We start from the raw sequence: 21,186 nt of genomic DNA, 5'->3' as shown, positions 1-21,186 counted from the left end.
GCCTCAAAAATAAAATAAACTAAAATCTGCAAACCTTTAATCTCTTCACATTTAAATAATTTAAAAAGATTCCATCCACTTTGCATATATGCTAGTCAGAGATAATTAAAGGTCCAATCTCACCACAATCTTGTCAGCAGGGAGTATGCACCAATTTTCAATGTAATTTTATAATAAGCTATCACAGAAACGAGATCTGTTACATTCATGGTTACATATACTGTTGAGCTTTTTTCCATGGGTGGCTCCTAAGGAGTGGGTCCTATTTTAGAAAATGCTTTTGTCTGCCTTCATCTATGAGTAAGATGCTGGTCCTTTTAAATTGATCTTAAAGGAGGCATTTAAAATGTATAGCCTTCACACTCCGGCTAGCATGGCCACCACAAACCTCATGTTGTTTGTCCTTACACGTGGTATTTTAATTTACACCCGACAGTCAATCTGTCCATCTTTCTCTATATTATTTCTTTGTTTTCTTTTAAGTGCCAGTAAGTTGTTAAATTGGATTTTAATTATCTGTCCAGCTTAAATGTCACCGCTTCCTAAGGCTCCCTCTGATCTCTGTTCTCCGCCCCTCGGCCTCATCCACAGAAGGAAGCAGCAACCGTTTTGAACCTTGCAGGGAGAGGGTAGGAAAGCAGCATCTGGCTGCACTTCTCATTTGCATTTATCTCCAGGGGACAAGAGGCTGTGCCTCCTCCAAGGTCTGAGAGCAATCCGCAGTTCCTCTCTGGATGGAGATAGCCATTATCCTTTGTCCCTTTCCCACTCTGAGTCTTAACCTTCTTTGTCTGTCTGTAAAGGAAGTGATCTTCTATATCAAGGAAATGATTGAGGCCCCTAATTTTCCATTTATTAATAGTTTGTGCTTTGTCTTTTGGTATCATGGCGACTTTTATCACATAGAAATGGGTTTGGGGCAGTGAGGTGGCTCAGTGAGTAGAGGTGCTTGCCACCAAGTGGACAAAGCTCCACCCCTAGGACACACATGCTAGAGGAAGAGAACTGATAATCCTGTACATACGTGTGCCTGCACACACACACATACACACACACACACATACACAGAGGCACGCACATGCACACACATACCTATACACACGCACACACTCAAACACACAATGCACACGTGTGCACACAAACACATGTGCGTTCATACACAAATGTACTAAACAGTTTTTAAAGGAAAAATTTTTGAGCCATAGTTGAAATTCATTTTTTCCATTTACTTTTTCAGATTTTGTGTGCTATTTAGAAAGGACTCTTCTAGTCTGAGAGAATTTCTGTATGGATCCTCCTTCCCTCCCTCCTTCCCTCTCTTACTTCCTTTCTTCCTTTCTTCCTTCTTCTTTCCTCTCTTTGTTTTATTTATCCATTGATACAGAGAGGGAAGGAAGGCTGAAGCCAGCTTGCTTGCCACTGATACCTTCCTCTGTGCTTTCATCTGTTGCAGCGGTAGCAGGAACTCTGACCTATGTGAGCCCAGCCTAGTGCCCCAAGGGACAGCAGCCAGGACTCCTGAGCTATGATATAAAGTCCTTACTGTTGCCTTTACCAACTCTCTATAGGGCTTCAGGGAAGGTGGTGGAGATCTGTCCTTCTGATGGTCTGGACCAGAGAGCACACAACTACTCCCTAAGGCCCCTGGATGTCTTACATCCACTCTGCAGCACCCATAGACCTTGTCCACTGGAGGTGATTATGCAATAACCCAATGGTCTCTATGTGGAGACAGCCCCGAGAAAAACCAACTTCTAAGGTCTCTGGTGGTTTAAATAGGAATGATCACAATAGGCTCACAGATTTGAATGCTTGGTCACTAGGGAGTGGCACTATTAGGAGACGTGGCCTTGTTGGAGTAGGTTTGTCTGTGTTGAAGGAAGTGCATCACTGGGGTGGGCTTTGAGGTTTCAGGAGCTCAAGCCAGACCCAGTCTCTCTCTCTCTCTCTCTCTCTCTCTCTCTCTCTCTCTCTCTTCCTGTTGCTTGCTGTTAAAGATGTAGAATTCTCAGCTACCTCTCCAGCCCTATCTCTGCCTGAACGCTGTCATGTTACCCACCACTAAACCTCCAAACTGTAAGGCACTCCAATGAAATGCTTTCCTTTACAAAAGTCGTCACGGTCACAGTGTCTCTTCACAGCAATAGAAACTCTAAGTCAGTCCCAAAGATGTTCCTAGATTGACAAAGAGGAAGGATATGGCTATCTTAAAAATTGTAGAGATGCTCAGAACCAGAGGGAAGAGTCTACATGGAGTGAAATTCCAGCTAGACACGTGGAAGCATCCTCATTCTCTGGGCTGAGCACACTGAAAGCCTGACATCAGAAGCAGTAAGACCCTGTACAGGGAGGGATACACACAGAGGCTGGACTAAGCAGCAGGGACCGAGGGGACCCGCTGTCCACCGACCCTTCCGAACACTGCAGGAAAGATTTGCACGGGTACTTCAGTACACACAGATACACACATTTTTTTTTCTAAAAAAACAAAACAAAACAAAACAAGAATCCATGGCTTTATCAGATTGATAAAGAGTGCCCTACAATCCGAACAAGATCTATACACCTGCTTTCCAGGGGCACATGGTGGGTCCCACAGGGACCACAAGAAACAGCAGCTGTGTCCAGTCTTGTCCAATGTAGTACTCAGAACTTTTCTCTTAAGATTAGAATGACATGGTAAGCCTCCTCCTCCCACCAGCTAAGAAGCTATTAGAAAAGTCTGGGAGTGACTATCTCAGACCTGGGGCATTACGTATGCTCACCGAATCCCCCAGATGCTTGTCTACTAAACTTTGGGAAATACCAGTTTTCTGACGTGATCTCTGATTTGTGCTCTCACTGATACTTTCCTATTAGTCTCCCATTAGTTCCAGGTCCACAATAAATTGTTGCTCGAACAACCTCCTATGTTTGCCCTGTAGGTAATTACAGTGGTTACTGTTCAGTGAATAAATGGTCCATTGTGTTTACAATGGGCTCGGAGTACAATATATGCCCCAGGTCTAAATCATGTTGGGTGCAAAATATTAACTGGCGATGACATTTTCTGCACCATTTGAGATAATACATACTTTGATTAGATTGCTTTACTGTTTCTTAGACTTTAGTCTCCTAAAACTTTCTTCCATGAGAAGGCTGTAGGTGTCTCATAGTTTCACAGAATTTCAGAACTGAGCAAGTCTGAGAAATCATCTTTGTGATTCTTCATCCTGACTGTACACTGAACAACTTGTTTCAAACCAACGAAATCAGACTTTCTGGGCAGAGGCTTAGCAGTAGTTGTATTAAAAACCTGGCCGGAGGGCCAGGCGGTGGTGGCACATGCCTTTAATCCTAGCACTTGGGAGGCAGAGGCAGGCAGATTTCTGAGTTCAAGGCCAGACCGGTCTACAGAGTGAGTTCCAGGACAGTCAGGGCTACACAGAGAAACCCTGTCTTGAAAAACCAAAAAGCAACAACAACAAAAAACCTGGCCGGTTTGGGGGGTTGAGGGCTGCTGAAGAGATGGCTTAGTGGTTGTTGCTTTTGCAGAGGGATTGGATTCCGAGCAACCACACAGCAGCTCACGCCTATCTGTAACACCAGTTCCAGAGTTCTGATGCCCTCTTCTGACCTCCACAGGTACTGTACACATGTGGTGCACACACATTCATGCTGCCAAAACACTCGTGTACATATAAAATTTAAAAATAAATTAATAAATAAACCTTAAGAAAAAAACTAGAAAGAGGATGCTCAGAGTGGGCTGAGAACAGTGTAGGCCCCATACCACGGCCATGAATAAGCAGATAGTTTGCCAGAAATGGTACAATCCTGAGACATCCATTAAAGCCAAGGAAAGATGAAAGCAGAACTTGAACTCAGGTCCAAAGGACTTTCAATACCAGTGCTCATTCTTGGCTTGATGCTGCTCCTCTGCTTCTGGGGGACCTCCAGGCCTTCCCCAGCATCTGGCAATACTGGGGTTTCTGGCATTAGTACTCTGACTTGAAGGCCTACACTTCTGGGCCCCCTGCCTTATTTCACACAACCAAATTAGTTTCTGAACAGTCTGTGATGGAAGCTTCCAACTAATCCCAAACTACAGACTTATTGAAGAGAGGATTTAAAATTTTAATTTATAGATTTGTTTCATCTAGTTTTGCTGCAACTGTTTTGAGAATTTGGCCCGTACGGTACCTGCTTTGGGAGCGTGTGGAAATCTGGTTTGCTGGCCTTTTATAGAATCAACTTTTGTAAAAGTTCCACAGAGGCAAGGAAAATGATTCAATCTCTAGATGTAAGCTTCAGAATTCTTTATGAGCCTACTAATGCATAATAGATACAACCGCCTAATTACGTTACTATTATGTGCTTCGTGCCTTTGTTTACTTGATCTGTCAAAGGCCGAGAGGCTGTTACACTTTTCTCTTTTGTCTCCGAGCAGCTCGTGCATTTCAGCAGGTTTGGCTCTGTTGGCTTTGAATTTATGTTGTTTTGAGCATAAACGTTCATCACAATTGCGTCTTTATTTTTCAGCCATGCGTATCTTTGCCTAGTGTGAACAGCAGGTACTTAATAGATATTCACGGACAGCACCGAGAACTGAAATATTTATGAAGGCAAAATAAACCTTTGTCATTTACTGCTTCTTGTGCTGTATCTTGCTTGATAGTAATAACATTGCCCCTATTAACTTATGGCTCATGTTTGCCCATCATAGCTTTGAGCTCCTTTTATTTATACCCTACCAAGATTATTATATCTACCTATGTATATCACATAGACAGACAGACAGACAGACAGACAGGCAGACAGACAGACAGATGCTTTCCGGGAAGCACCACATGGCTAGATGTATAAACATATACTTGTATTACTGTAATAAGCACTTGATCATGCATTTCTTGTCTCATTGCCCATTTTTATGTTCCATTTCATTTTCTGGGGTTCCATTTAGAATACAGCTCTGTTTTCATTGCTTTTCTGGTTGTATGAATTTACCTTGCTCCAGATATCAGCCTGAAGAAGCACCTCTTGATATCCCAAAGAAAGGAGAGTTTGTAACCTTGCTGACCTGGCTTAACCCTCTGTTTCCTTGACACAAGATTAACCAGTGAGGTAGAAAATTCTTGGCAAAAAACTTCTCTTTGAAAGTGCAGAATGAGGCAGAGAAGAAAACTGGGGCAAACCTGATCACTCTTCACTTGTGGATGCCTGGCTTTCTTTGCCTGTGGCTCTGAAAGATTGTTTTTCTTTGTTCTTGGGATTTAAACACTTTGCCAGCTAAGATCTGGGTGTGGCATTCTCAGTTTGGTGTGGGATATAAGAAATTCTTCAGTTGATACATTGAAGTCTTCAAAACATGCAAATATAAAATAAGTATGCTATATTTTAAATATTTTATGTTGTCTATAGTTTTTGTGCACATTTTCTATTATATATTGTGTGTGTTATATAGTATGTATATATGTATATAGCGTATATGTCACATCATGTCTGCCTCTTATGTGATATCCATCTACATCCCTGCCTTTCCTCTGGAACACCTAGTCATCGGAACCATCTTTTTACTCTCTAAATCCTTATCGGTTCTATTTTCTCTTGTGGTTTCAGTTCTTGGTCCTTGTCCTCTGCGTGGTGGAAGAGCACCTCACTTTATTCTATCTGTATTTTTTTGTTTGTGATACAGGATAACACTGGCCTTGAACCCCTGATCCTCTCACCCCCGCCTCCCATGTGCTAACTAACTTAACCTAGAGTCTTATTACAGGATCTGTGTGTATTAACTTTTACTGTTTTCAGGTAACACGGCTATATCATCCTTGCCTCAGCCTCTGGTGACCACTGACCTGTTTCCTGGCAGAGTCTGAGCCTCTAACTCTCCATTCCCCATCTGATGAGCATAGAGAGTAATAATAATACCCACCTTGGCCAGCCATCCTGGGGATCAGTGGGGCCATCAACTGGGATATGTGGCACAGACAGCTGGGGACACTGTAGTGTACACATTTGCAGCGTATTGTGGGATCTGGTCAGGAACAGCATGGACATGCAGTCTGAAGCCTTGCCTTTGCTCTGGCTACTCTGTGGCACACAACTGTGTAAACTGAAGTCTTGATGCTGGGATTCTAGGAGTGTCTGCCATTGCTCCAGCCAGATAGACACTTAGATATTGAGCTAGGAAGAGGTGCAAGGGATGGGAGGCTGTATTTAGCAAACAAGTCCCAGCAGAATACTTCCCAACTTTCATTTAGAACTATCAAGACATAGTAGAGAATACACACAGAGAGACATACATACATACACATACACAAATGTATACATACAGACACATAGAAAAGTACATACAAACACACATATATACATACACAAATACACACACAATCACACCCACACAGAGAGACATAAATGCATAGACATATACAAACACATACAGTTACATACACACTTGCACTCACACATACACAGAGGAGGAGGAAGAGGAGGGGGAGGAGGAGGAGGAAGAGAGAGAGAGAGAGAGAGAGAGAGAGAGAGAGAGAGAGAGAGAGAAAGAGAGAGAGAGAGAGAGGCCAGAGTTGTGGGCTTCAGGGCTTGTTGCAATTCTGGACATTAGAAAGCATCACTAACTATAAAACAGTTGGAGCTGGGTTAAGAAAATCCTAAACTTGCCTCAAAAAGTAACAATTGCCTTGAAGATCAGCAAATGTTTCCTCTCTTCCCCATGATCTGAGTTAGAGACCATCTCAGTTACATGGTCGGGAACATGGTTTCTCTACCTCAAGTGGCCCAACACCAGGTAACTAAATGACTTTTCCCCTTCATTGTCATGCGTTCTTCTGAATTCAAACACATAATAAATACCTAGAAAAGTGATGGAGAGATGATACTGCATTCTGGGAAGTAGGACTTTTTATGGTCTGGAAAAAAAAACCAATCCTTGCAGCAGTGCATGATGGGAACTTAACATCCTATGTTGATCCAGTGTAATAGAAAATTAGATGCAGAGTGTAGACCGTGATGTCACTTTACTACTGTAGATCAGCACAAGATGAGCATCAATTAGGTACCAATAGCTCCTCTGATCCTGGCCCTTCAGCTTCCTAAGGAGCATTCCCAGGTAAAATGTAAATAGACATCCGATACAATGCCAGGACCCCGATGGGCTGTCTCTCCTAATGAGTCGAATCTGGCCCTGCTTTACAAGTAGCAGGTATTTTCCAAATGGGGATGCTGAGCCCATGTGACATAAACCTCACAAGGTCAGGAAGTAAGACATAGAGCTTGTCTGATGTTATCTTTGGTTCTGAGTCTGCATCCCAGTATAGTTGAGCCTTGAGCAGAGGCAGGCGACTGTCTAGGGCTTGTGCCTTCCTGGAGATGTGATGGAGCTTGGCAGACATAACATGCTCTAGGGTTACTTAGATGGGAGTTTGTCTCTCAGCTACAGAAGTTTCCACAGAGGGTGTGGATCGTTCCAGTCAATTCTGGGGCGTATACATCGAACGATTGGAGTGGCATGGGAAGGAGGCTGGGAGCTTTCTCTCTAGTGGGAGCTGTCTGGGAATAGAGTGCCTCTCGAAAGTGTAGGATCTGTGCATAGAGCTGGTCACTGCTTCAGCATCGAGACCCCAAATGGAGGCAGAAGCGGGGAGTGAAGAAACCTCAAGGACACTTACAAACCAGAAGACCCCAGGGGCCAGGAGGGCGGAGCTCCCCACCCCAGGGGCCAGGAGGGTGGATCCTTGGACTTGAGAAGATGCTGCTTTTCTCATCTCTGAAATGATGGGCTGGACCAGAGATTTCAAAGGTGCCTGGCAGCCAAAGAAAATGATGAAGGAGCTTGTGGTTTGGAGGGGGAGGGTGGTTTCTTTTAAAATCTGATTTAGTTAGACAATTGCCTTGCACCTCACTCCTCTGTGGATAAATAACATCTCCCAACCTCACTATCTTTATTAGATTCCAAGCCACTGACGAATTCTTGTCTGAGTGCAATTCCTTTTTTACCTGGTCTGGGACACCTGTACTGAGTGAGCTCTTCTGCAGACGTAAACCATCCCTAGGGGTTGGGGTCAGCAGGGGTGGCCACGGTTGCTAAGAGCTTCGGAGGCAACTTGTGCCAGGTGGGAGGGGAGGCATGATGGAGGCTTGCTCTTTTCTCTGCTAGGTTTAATCTTTTGCAGTGGGTTTGCTGACTGTGCCTGTAATTAAATGAGGGAGGTATTTGTCATCGTGGGTCCCTTTCAGCCAAACTGAATGCAACACAACTTTCTCAGGAAGCTTCTGACAAAACAGTGTTTGTGGTTGGTGCCAGGACACATACAAAGACACCGGGCATGTGCACTGGGAGCTCAGGGCCACTTAGGGGCTGTGCCAGGCCGCGGCTGCCCTCAAGCCCAGGGCCAAGGCTGTTTGGAAACTAAGTGCTTCAATTTCAATGTCGTGAGATTCATGTGGTACAGAGTGGCTGCAAAGTGTCCCCGAGTTAATGAGGGAGAATGAATGTCTGGCATGCTGGTGCATTCTACTTGAGGCCAGGTTCCCACAGAGGCCTTTGGGGTACCATGCACATGTATTAAATCCGAGTCGGAAATGGCCTGGGATAGAGCCACCTGGGGAGCCACATTCCTCCTGCCTGCTAATGGGGTTGTGTTTTCATCAATAAGAAACACCCAGCCATTGAACATATGCCTTTCACCTTTATAACCGTTCCTCCCCATGCCCTGCCCCCACCCTGTGGGAACACAGAACAATTAGAAAGGGAGGCAGAAGAGGCACTGTTATCTTTGTTTCCTCTTGGAGAAACAAGCTTGAGTAGTGACAGTTTGAAAGTGGTAGTAAGGTTAGGCATTGCATTTAGATCCTTTGATTCCTTGGAGTTATTATACGAGGATGGAGAAGGCACGCGGGAAGGACTGGGTATGCATTCTCACTGCTAGTGCAGAGCAACCCTGGGAGGCAGCTACATGTGGACACGGAGGTCTTTGGATATGGAGACTGAGTTCACAGAGGTTGTGCCATTTGCATGTGGTCACAAGCAGAGAGAGAGAGAGAGAGAGAGAGAGAGAGAGAGAGAGAGAAGCTTGACAAGTTCCCTACAGTCCCACCTCACAGTCTGCTATGCTACTTCCTAAGATTTAAAAACTTCTCAAATATATTTGCCTCTTCATAATTGTTGTGTGTTCATGTGTGTGTGCACACATGCATGGGCATATGAGCACATGTACCTGGTCGTGCAGAGACCAGAGGCTAATGTCAAGCGTCTTTCCCGATCAGTTGCATCATTGTTTGAGACAAGGTTTCTCACTGAACCTGGAGTGACTGACTGCAGGGCTGACTGGGCAACAAGCCCTAAGGGTCCAGCTCTGCCCCCCCCCCCCCCGCCCAGACTCACAAGGGTTATGGGCATGGGCTTGGCGTGGCTTTCATCTAGGCACAGGGGATTGAACTCAGATCCTCGTTCCACGTATGCCAAGCTCTTAACTGACTGGACAATCTCCCCTCACTCTCTTTACTCTAGATCTTCACTAATCCAGGTGGGACTGACTCAGAGCCTCTGGTTGTATAGATGCCAAAACAGAAGCTCGGAGAGTTAACTTGACTTGGACAACATCACATGTCACCATGGGCTGGGCCAGGGCTCTGTATTTTTGTTCTTAGAATATGGTTCTTTCTCTTGTCTACCAGGATGCTTTGCAGAGAGGCCTCTGCATGGGGAATGAGGGCTCACTGGGCAGTGTAGAGAAGAAAATGAGATTTTCTTAGAAAATATGGCACAGTACCAATATTTTGTGCATGTTTTAATTCAATGGTAGGAAACAAAAATTATATATATATATTTTTGTTTTTTAGGAATTGAACCCCGGGCCTCATACATGTTAGGCACCTACTCTACCGTTGAGTTATCCCCCTAGCTCTCCAATAGTTTTTTAAAGCAAAGATTCTTAAAGGGCCCCAGGCTCCAAAGCACCCAGTCTATTGCCAAGGTTACTGTTTCCTCTCTACAAACTGAGGGTAAGGCCTTATTACTTAAGACAACAGCTATAAAACTCATGACCATGGAAAAGCCAAGCTGGTGCCCACCTAAGCCTTCCCCCTACTGACTGGTGTCCACGATACTGGAAGACACTCTGCAGTCTACACAAGAGCAAGGTAAACATTAACCCAGCCATTGACCCTTGGATCTACAATGGTGACCTGCAAGATCACTAGTGTAATAGTGGCACAAACCATGTGGGCGTAACCAACCAGCATCTGACTGGATTTAAGGCCCACTCCATGAGATGAAGCTCATTCTTGATATTGCTTGGGTGACCGAGTACCTGAGACTAAATAGGCCAGGATCCTGAGGGGAAATCTAATATCACTGTTCTGTTAAAGAAATGCAGCAATAAAGTGATTTCTAACAACATTCTGTCCTACCAGTCTCCTAGATCAATGTCTTACTCAGCTGTAATCAGAGGTACATCCTCATTACTAGGTGACACCAGAGGCCATACAACACAGCAAGAGTGAGAGACCTGGGAGTACTCAGTTCTGAAGGGATGTCCCCATCAAGTCTCTCCCGAAGGGCTCAGGGAACCCTGTGGAACAGGAGGGAGAAGTATTGTAGAGCCAGAGGAGATGAAAGACCCAAAGAAACAAGGCCTTCCAAACACAGTAGGACCAAGACACATTTGAACTCACAGACACGGAGGTGGCATGCACAAGGCCTTCACAGAGCTACGCCCGATGGGATCCCAGTGTTAAAGGGGGGAATTGGACAAGTTCCCATCCCTAATCTAAGAGCTATCTCCAATTGATAACTGCTCACAAAGGAATAAGTTTTCTCAAATGGAGTCTCTCTAGGAATATAGACTATAATTACAGACAGATGCCATGCCCAGCAGTAGATAGAAAACACAAATTGAACTCAATGACATCTTTCTGTGATCTCATTGTCTCAGAATGCTTTGTCTGGGCATTTTATTTTATTTTATTTTATTTTATTTTATTTTATTTATTTTTACCTTACAAGGAATTTCTTTTGATAGTTTGTTTTATTCTATTCCCAATTGATTTTATTTTATCTTATTAATATATATTTATTATATATTAATATAGTATATATATGTGTGTGTACGTGTGTTTGTATTCAATTGAGAGAAAGAGAGAAAGGTGTGGAAGGGAATTGGAGAGAAGTTGAGGGTAGAGAAATTGTAATCAGAATATATTGTACTTTATAAGTACACACACACATATGTATATGTTTTTTATTTTTTTTTTATTTTTTTTTTGAGACAGGTACTCTACTTTGTAGACTAGGCTGGCCTCTAGCTCACAGAGATCCACATGCCTCCTGAGTGCTGGAATCAAAGGCATCTGGCACTATTCCCAAACATTGTAAGTACTTTAAAAAAAAAACCTTTCATGTTGGACTGAGGAGATATCCCAGTGGGTAAAATGCCTGCCATGCAAGCATGAAGACCCAGGTTCAGGTCCCCAGAAAGGATGTAACACACAGCAGCAGCCAGGATGCTGGGTGGGTGGAGACTAGAGGGTTCCTGGAGCTAACTGCGAGATAGTCTAGCCAATCGGTGAACTGCAGGCTCAGTGAGAGAGCTTACCTCAAAAGCTAAGGCAGAGAGATTGAGGAAGATGTTCAGTATCAACCTCTGGCTTCTGTAGGCACCAGCACATAGATACATGTGGACATGGACATACACATACACATACACACACACTCACACACACACACACACAGTCACACACTCACACACTCACACACACTCACACACTCACACTCTCACACACTAACACACGCTCACACTTACACACACTAACACACTCACACACTCTCATACTCTCACACACACTCATACACACTAACACACTCACAAACACACTCATATACACACTCACACACACACTCACACTTTACAGTCAAATCGAAGCTATATTCCAGAGTGCACAATATTTTAATATATAATAATAAGACCAACTGCCTGTCACTTGCTTTAAGAAATAGCTGTAATTTATTTGTAGACGGTGAATAGCAAAGTGATTTACTTCTTGCTCTTTGAGAACTGTCCTGTTATGTGACATTCTGAGATTCTTAAAATTTCCCTCGCTTTCTCCAACCAACATTTTACTTTTGTTTTATATAAACAATATCACAAAACAAACAGAGCCTTTGCCAACTCTTTTAAGTTTGTTTTAATAAAAAGGAAATTTGAGTCCATGGAGAACAGCAGAGGAAGCCGGAGTCACTAGTGTCCTGTTTCAGGAACACGACAAGAGTCATGACAGCAGCAGCTTCAGCTGCAGATGGCCTCAGCAAATCCTGGCTTGTAGACAGAACGGTCCGAGGGCCACGCTCGGTGAGTTAGGCACAGCCTCCTACCTGTGTGTGAGGTCACTGGCCTCCCCGCTCTCCTCACCAGGCAGACACAGCTCTTAATCAGCCTTTCGAGATCCTCGCCTCGATGGTGGGTTAATTACAGAAATAATAGTGATTACATGAGTCTGCTAATTGTGCACAATTAGAATGTATGTCTTTAATTCTCCCCGAAACTCCCGGTAAAGTGTTTCATCTCCCTCACAGCTGTGCAGGTGACAAACTCAGGAAATTAACAAATCGCACTGGAGTTCTCTCAGCTCCCTAGACTATCCTACACTCTGCTCCTAGCCGAAGTCTTTAGGGGTAACCGAATTCTTGTGTGATCACAGCCGGGAAGCCAATACCTTTTAATTACCACGCTGCAGAAATCGTACCTCCTCCTGTCACTTCAGCACCTCTAATTAGTCTATAGGTTGAAATCACAGCTGTGGGACAAGAAATGTTGGGGGGGCAACTTGATTCTGGCAGTAGTAAAGGACACAGTGCCGCCATTCTCCATGAATGTACCTTGTCCTTCCAGCTCTTTAGACAAACTCCTACACGTCTGACAAGGCCCACTCATAGACACCTCCTCCAGGGAGTCTTCCTGCTTTCCTGGTCCTGCTCCTGCTCTTACTCAGTAGGACACTGAACAGTGGGACATCTTTCATGCTCTATGGGATCCCTGAGAGATCCCCGTGTTGGAGAAAAAAAATACTTCTGTACTTTCTACTGGACAGAAACTCACACAGAATATAGCCACAGAGGTAAGAAAAGCTATTCCTTTGAGGATGAGGGTGCTGGGCCTATTTCTTTGAGACTGGCTTGAAGCTCCACATTCTTATGGAGGAATAGTTCTGAGGAGGATGAGACACACTAATCCAGAGCCCCAAGAAGGACTACATTCTTCCCCAAGAAGGTCAGGGGATCATTGAGCACTTCAAAGTCCAGGTCCCTGCAACACCTAAGCTCCCAAAGAAAGTGCCATCTAAAGGTCTAATTTGGTCCTGTGAGCCCAGCACCTCCCACAGGAAAGAGATGGCATCTCTATGAAAACACTCTAGGCTGCAAAGGCCTACTTCTTATCACTTCCCAGAGACAGTGTTTGAATCAAGAGAAGAGACTCAAACACTCTCCATGAATGGAGAGGTCGTTTCGTGGGACTGGGACTGGATCCCTGGGTGGGGGCGGGGCTGCAAGAGTTATTTAGCCCTGCTGTGGGCTCTCAGCCTCCAGCCCACTGACACCCACCAGGCCTCAGCCTCCCCTCTGCAGGATGGAGTCAGAGGACAGGTCCCACCCTAACTCTGCAGGGCTGAGATCAAAGGGTAGGTTGGGTGGGCAGGTGTTTTACAGAGAAAAACTCTTTGTGCCACAGAAGAAAGTGAGGGCTTTGAGTCCCACAGGACTGCAAGCCCCCTGTCTGCTGGATGCCATCTTGTCTACCCTGTCAGGATTCCCTTCTCACTCTATTGTGTACATCTACTTCCCAAAGCAGATGGTGAGGTGCTCAGCCCCTATGAAGACACTTCCAGTGGTCCTCCTAAACCTCCAGGCCAGCCCAAGAGTGCCTTCAACCCCAGCCCACCAGGTGACTTTACTACATGACAGTGCAGCACATCCTTTCTACCTCAAAAGCCCACAGGAGACAAGTACACCAATAGTGATATGAGAGACACTTTTCCCTATCAAAGGTAGCTCATCTTGGGAAACCCTTGTGTGCGTGACTGTTTGCCCAAACCCTGGACACTCCTGAGACTTAACTCGATATCACTTCCTTCTTCTCTGTGCAGACTATGAATTAGCCAACCGCATTAGATTATGAGGTAGGGCTCTCAACGACAGGATGAGGAGACACAGTCACTACCTGGGTTAAAAATAAAATCTAAGCAAACCTCCCAACTCAGTGCCTCGCTAGCCTGACTTGGGTCCTGGCACAGCCTTTTTGCAGAAAGGAAGTGCCTTGCTGGGTTACGTTCCCTTTGCTTGTGTGCTTCTTTGTACCACACCAGGAATGTTTTTTTCCAACAACAAGTAATCCTCAAATATGTATTGCCAAAGTGAATTCACAGGGAGCAAATGTGTTTGTGGGTGTTCATTTGTGTCTGTTTCTCTGCATGTGAAATGTATCTGTGTCTGCGTATATATGAGTGTCTATGTGAGTGTGTTTATCTACGTGTATGTCTCTGTGTGTGTTTGAGTGTATGTGTGAGTATGCATGTATTTATGTGTGTGTGTCTGTGAATGTGTGTGTTTGAGTGTATGTATTTATGTGTGTGTCTCTCTGTGTGTATATGTTTATGTGTCTCTTTGTGTGTGTCTGTGTGTGTTTGTGTGTGAGTCTGTATATGTGAGAGTGTATGTTTGTATGTATGTATCTCTCTTTGTGTGTATTTATGTGAGTTTCTATGTGTGCTTGTGTGATCTCTATATGTGTGTGTGTGTATGTTTGTGTGGATGTCTCTTTGTGTGTGGGTGCATGTGCATGTGCCTGTGCGTGTGTGTGTGTGTGTGTGTATGTCTGTCCCAGAGCTGAAGGTAGAATCAATAAAAGCTTTTCAAAGGAGCTTGTTCAGATCAATGTGGAAAAGTAACTTTCAACAATAAAGGATTCAAGAAGGAATCAAAATCTCACAAAGTATTGAATTCCTTGTCATGGGAGGTCATCAAGAAGATGACCAGGGATCATCTTTCAAAGTGGGAGAGAGATTCCCCAAATCCACAGGAGAACAGAATCAGTCAGTTGTACTGTTGGTGCAGAGGTGACCAGGTACCCCACAAATCCAGGTAAACCCCGGGGTCGGGGTCAGTTTTACATACTTACGAGTGTTTCCCCTTTGACTGCCTTTACATTCTCACGTGGGTAAGTGATGCATTTCCTCCATTCGATCCATTGAAATAAAATAATGAGTTTGCTTAATTGAAAATAATACACAAGCTCATAATGTAAGTGGGATATTTAGGCAAAATGGAGAAAGTGACTTGTGACAAAGCCTCGGAAGCCCAGGGTTTGAGTCTCATGGAGGAGTGTGACCAGAACATGAGGACCTCAAAAAACAAAGTAAAGAAAAGAACCCTCGCTGGGCGGTGGTGGTGCACGCCTTTAATCCCAGCACTTGGGAGGCAGAGGCAGGAGGATTTCTGAGTTGAAGGCCAGCCGGTCTATCGAGTGAGTTCCAGGACAGCCAGGGGTATACAGAGAAATCCTGCCTCGAAAAAGAAAGAAAAAAAAAAAGAAAAAAAGGAAAAGAACCCTCTACCCACCAAGTCTTAATGTGAAACCAAACGATTATAGAATGAATCTGACTTTTACCTATGCACCAGAGATGCGCACTCTAGAAGAACCTAGGAGAGAGAATGGGTCTATCTAGGGAAAGGCAATGGGAGAGAGAAATAACTGAAGGAACCTAACAAATGGGGCTGCCAGTTTCAGCAAATGTGGACATTCTCATGCTAAGTAAATCCCTTTCCTCAACTCAAATCTAACTGGAATTCCTCTATTCTCTATGATAATCGTAAATAACTCTTCACTCTAAGCATAGTAAATAGACTTAAGCAGTGGGCTGCTTGTCTGCTGAGGGACAGAGATTAAGGGAGTCAAGAGTGAGTGTGCTGTAATCGGCTAGTTATGTCTGCATTGGCACAGAAAGAGGAAACAATGCCACAGACTCCGTTCATCTATGTGGCATCTTGGACTCCTCCTACTTTTCATATTATATTTTGAGGACCAGAAAGAAGAACTTGCCCAGGCTCAACTTCATGCCTGGGCTGGATAAAATCTATAATTCTTCTCCATGTGGCCCGCAGAAAACCTAAGTAGAATGTCACCCATGCCATGATTATGTTATTTCAGAAAATCCTTGTCCAGCATGACTACCCACTGTATCAGCCAGAGCACACACAGCCAGGCTGAGCGAGCACCACCCGATCCAATTCATCACAATGACTGCATGTGAATGTCCTAGAATGCCAGGGGTGGAAATGAAACCCACTTGCAGTAAGAGTGTGTAGACGTCACTGTGACAGTCACACTCTGACACCAGAGGCATTGTGGCTGGGAGTCTTGGCTATTGATGGAAATGAAAAACAAGAAGCACACAGTATCACAAAGCAAGCATTTCACTCAGAGCTCATTCAAACAAACACGACTGAACTGAATGGGATTGTTTTCTTAATCTTTCCGTTTCTTCCTCCCTCATTCTGGGTCCCTGTTCCTTATTGTTCAAATGAGGAGCCTGAGCGGAGTAGTTTTAATCTCAGATCCAAGACTTTGTGATTTTATAATTAACTCTGCGTTTAATTTACAAAGCAAAGAGAAAGCCTTTCTTTAGGCAGGAAAATGAAAATGGCTGGAGAAGAGACTGAAGCGCCAGAAGGGCCTTGCACCGGCTCAATCACAGAGACATGTGTTTACCCTAATTGTTTTATATCCCCATTTAGATATTAGCCTTTTACTTTCTGCTCTTTTTAATCAAGTGCATTCATTAGTTTTCTCATCCACTCAGCGAAGCTTTATAGTTTCGAGGAAGTATAGATGTGTTTTCCTTTGACCCAGAAATCCCACTTCTAGGAAGTACATTGGCATAAATGTACACGTGGCCAGTGTTAGTCCAGAAGCCTGGAGCCTGTCCAGGCTTCTGTCATCAGGGATGTGTGGACTCTGGTGCAGCCGCACCGAGAACTTCTATGCATCTGTGGGAAGAGCGAGGAATGCCACTCTGCAGTGATGAAACTGTGAGCTCAGGAGAGCTTGGTGAGAGAGGAACACCAGCGGGGGCAGCACGCTGGGCTGGGAGTGTGCCCTTTCATGGAAGAAAGAAGAGGAAGAGACAAACACATCAGCAGGAAAGAAAGTGGAAAAATAAATATTAACCTTTCTTAGAAAAGGTCAGCTATAAGGATGACACAGACAGCATGGCGGAACCTGGGTAAGAGCCAGGAGCTCTCTCCTGTGCCGTTGGTTCTGTGGGAGTTTGACTCTAGAACCAGACGAAAGTTGTCTGTATTTGAGAAGGTGAAATTGTTCAGCTAGAAGGGATTGATTAATCCTGGAGTCTGGAAACACAACAGAGCAGTCTGGGAGTAGACGGATGTTTACAGAACCAGAGAGTCTGTCTGTTGGACTATGTATGTGTCACATACCCCCACACACATGTGCTCACGTGTGCACATGCCATTTCCGGTTCTTGAGTGCTTTGAAATTAGCTTACAGACATCAGGACAACTCACTCCTAGAGGACAGAGTGCTAGTCTCTCACAGAACAGCAATGTCTTTACTACGCATGTGCAAAGGACTGTGAAATTTGTTATCATTTAATGTGGGATTCACATATCAATTCTGAGATTCTCCCAAAATTCCCTTCTTGATTTCCAAATCCAGGGTCGGAGCCACAGTCACACTGCTCACTGGTATTTTGCACGCTTATTTTAGCCTTTTTCTGTCTAGAACATTCTCCTGTCTTTTCCTGGATTCTGTTGTTCTCCATAACATCGATTGCTCTGATGAATACAGGCTGGGTGCGTTGTAAAATGTCTCTCATGCTCAGCTTAGATGCTTTTATTACACTGTAAAGTCCTGTCTTCAAGCTCAGCTCACTGGGAAAACCCTTAGGAGTAGTGAACTCTAGTAGCAAGGGTGAGCATGCTCAGGCCTCAGGAATTGGCTCCAAAATATCTCCCACTAGGAAGAAGAATCAGGGTTACTTGAAGAAATGAAGTAGTATTTATTTATTTATTTACTTATTTATTTATATTACAGAACTGAAAGGCATCTATTGGGGAGTGTGGCAAGAGTGCCTGGTTAACAAGGCCCTGGGTGTTTTCTCTCTGTCTCTCTCTGTCTCTCTCTGTCTCTCCATCTCTGTGTGTCCCTGTCTCTCTGTTTCTGTCTTTGTCTCTCTCCGTCTCTGTCTCTGTCTCTCTCTTACACACACACACACACACACACACACACACACACACACACACAGAGGAAGGAAAAGGGTGAGGAGCTCTGTTGCAGATTAAAGAAGCCTGAAGTGTCAAAACAAGACTCTGGCTCTTGGATCCTTGATTCCCCTCTTCACCTATAAATAAATGGCAGTGCAGACATTTTGGGGACAAGAGGGAAATCAGAATATAGACCATCTATTATGTAATGTGACTGTGGCACCGAACTGTTCCGGTCATGATGAGTCCATTATTATTACGTAAGAGAATACAACTATTCTTAGGGGATTCCTGCTACTGTATTGGGATGGAACATTATGTCTTCAAACTGCTGTCCAGCACATCCTCAAAAAATAAGTAGCTACATATGGATGGGTGTGAGAGGGTGTGTGGAGTGTGTGTGTGTGTGTGTGTGTGTGTATGTGTATGTGTGTGTGTGTTGTGCACATGTGACACAGGTGAAAGGGGAAAGGTGGAACAAGATTTACAAGTACAAACAGCTTTCAGAGTAGGGTAAAGGGCACTCGATATTCATTGTACTTTTGGGGGAAAGAATTTGGGGAAAATGTCAATAATGCAGCATACACCATCCACAGTAAAGATGGATCAGACGCAGTGGCTCCTGGGGGGCCTCTTGGATGACAGCCAGACCCTGGCCTCCCAGCTTTGTAGCCTGAGCTGATGTCACCAAGCAGGATGAACACTGTGGTGGTGGCTTGAACTAGAATGACTGCCTTGGGTGGCAGAGGTGGGTGGGGTGGATTATGGGTGTGTTTGTTAGAAGCTGTGGAAAGTCTTCCCAGGGAAGTGGTGCTTAGTCTGTAAATGGAGGCATATCTTTTTCTGTGCCCTGAATGAAGGATTGGGACATCTTGCTGGGCTAAAGTCCCTCCCACGCACTACTGCAGGGACAGCTGGGTGGTTTAGAAGAGACTGAAGACAGGCAGGGTGCCCCTCTTCAATACATACCAAGCCAACATTCCATATTCCCAGACCGAGGGATGGAGCGCCCTGCCTGTGAACTTGGGGGAAGTGGAGAAATTGTGTTTACATTCCCGTTTCGGCATGATTTCTAAGTATCTAACCTAGGGTTGTTTTTCTCAAGTAGAGCCCTTTCTGCTGCTTGAGGCTCAGCCACTCATCGTGGAAATACTAAATAATTTAAGATTCTTTGTAAACTGATTCAAAGCAAAAGCCTTCTGTATAATTCACAAGTAATGCAAGCTATGTGCTACTAAAACAACCAGTTCATTTATTATAAGACCTCCGGGGTGGAGCTGGGTGTACGCTTGAAAGGCTTGGCAGACGTCGATTCGCCAACAGCTAGTCTACCTAGCCGTGGAATCCAAAGGGATCATCTATTTACACAAAACAACTTACTGAGTGCGAAGCAAGTTTAAGGAGGATGTATACCTGTGTGCGTGTTTGCCTTTGTGTGTGTGCATGTGCACCTGTGTGTATATTTGTATGTGTCTCTGTGTATATGCATGCATATGTGTATGCCTGTGTGTTTGTGTGTCCCTGTGTATGTACAATTGTGTGTACCCGTGTGTGTATGTGCTTGTGCCTTTGTGTTGGTGTGCCAGTGTGTATGTGTGTATTTGTGCCCTTGTGTATATGTTTGTATGTACCTATGTGCTTCTGTATATATGTGTGCCTCTGTGTGTGTGTGCTTGTGCATCCCTGTGTGCATATCCCTGTGTGTATGTACCTTCTGTCTGCATGTGTATATATATGTGTGTGTGTATGTGTCTGCATGTGTATATATGTGTGTGTATATGTTTGCCTATGTATGTGTTTCTCTTGTAATGTTTCACCCCACTACACCAATACAGTAGCAGGAATTCCCTAAGAATGTTTGTACTCTCTAACACAACAATAGGATTGTCACCACCAAAACAAATCTGTGTGTGTGTGTGTGTGTTCCACCTCTCCCCTCCTCTCTCTCTCTCTCCCTGTAGACATGGATCATGAGTGACTTCCAATGAGAATATCTTCCATATTAAGAGTCCTAAGCTAGCCCGGGCCCTCTATGGACTCATGCATGCTGTAAAGAAATGATCCAGAGAGTCCACTGCCTCTGGGAGCACCGTCAGTAGTCAGCTACAGCAGGACAAGTCTATGGTCTCTTTGCAGCCTGCTTTCATCATCTGGAAACAGCCTAACCAGGACCAACTTCACCTCCTGCCCCGCCTCTCAGTACATGTGTGTTAAATGAAATTGTGGGATGGGTAGCCCAGCGGCTGGCAGCAGTGATTCTGGAGCTCTGTAGGACTCTTTAAGAAACCACCCAGTTTCTGTGTGTCTCAGTTTCCTCATCTGTGAGGCGAGGAGAGTAACAGTGTGTACTTCGTAGGTCTGGCACATGAGGAAGAAGAGGAGAGAGCTTACACAGTGTTAGAAGCCAAGCTTGGGCAAAGGCCATGATGATTGAAGTATGTGGGTTTTGTGACAAGCCACCTAGGCTGGGATAGGCAAAGCAACCTGCCCAGGTCACCATAACTGTCACCAGTATCTGGCTCTACACCTCATTCATCTGCCTCAGGAAGCACTGCATCTGATATTCTCAGGTCCCACCTGCCTGCACGTTATGGGGAGAGGGGGTCTCCTCTTCCTCTCCTATTCCACATCTACCACAGTTGCACCAACCACAAGCTGCCATGCCTCTACCGTAAGTAGTTTGAGTGATTTATTTATTTAAAATGAATTATTTACACCCTTTAGACTTCCAGAAAGCAGTAGAAGTGGCTGGTGGGGAAAGACACATCAGCAATGAGGCCACTGGAGTTACACACCGGGAGCTGCTGTTACGTTCGATGCTGTGGTCTTGAATTAAAAATGGGGGTCAGAACCTTGAATTGAATCTTCAATCAGATTGACAGGGAAGATATGGGCTGAGTCTGTGGCAGGAAGAGATT

The 21,186-nt window shown here is 44.6% G+C and overlaps 1 protein-coding gene across 1 annotated transcript in view; it reads right to left on the bottom strand.

The window, feature by feature from the left end:
- Positions 1-21,186, bottom strand: part of Gabbr2 (gamma-aminobutyric acid type B receptor subunit 2) — a 327,200-nt gene that overhangs the window by 185,569 nt on the left and 120,445 nt on the right. The gene's annotated exons all lie outside the window — the stretch shown is intronic.

The sequence above is a fragment of the Grammomys surdaster genome, unplaced genomic scaffold (genome assembly GCF_004785775.1).
Source record: "Grammomys surdaster isolate TR1022 unplaced genomic scaffold, NIH_TR_1.0 199, whole genome shotgun sequence".
In the NCBI taxonomy this organism is placed as follows: domain Eukaryota; kingdom Metazoa; phylum Chordata; class Mammalia; order Rodentia; family Muridae; genus Grammomys; species Grammomys surdaster.
The sequence above is the reverse complement of the archived record's forward strand: the minus strand, read 5'-3'. Positions and strand labels throughout refer to the sequence as shown.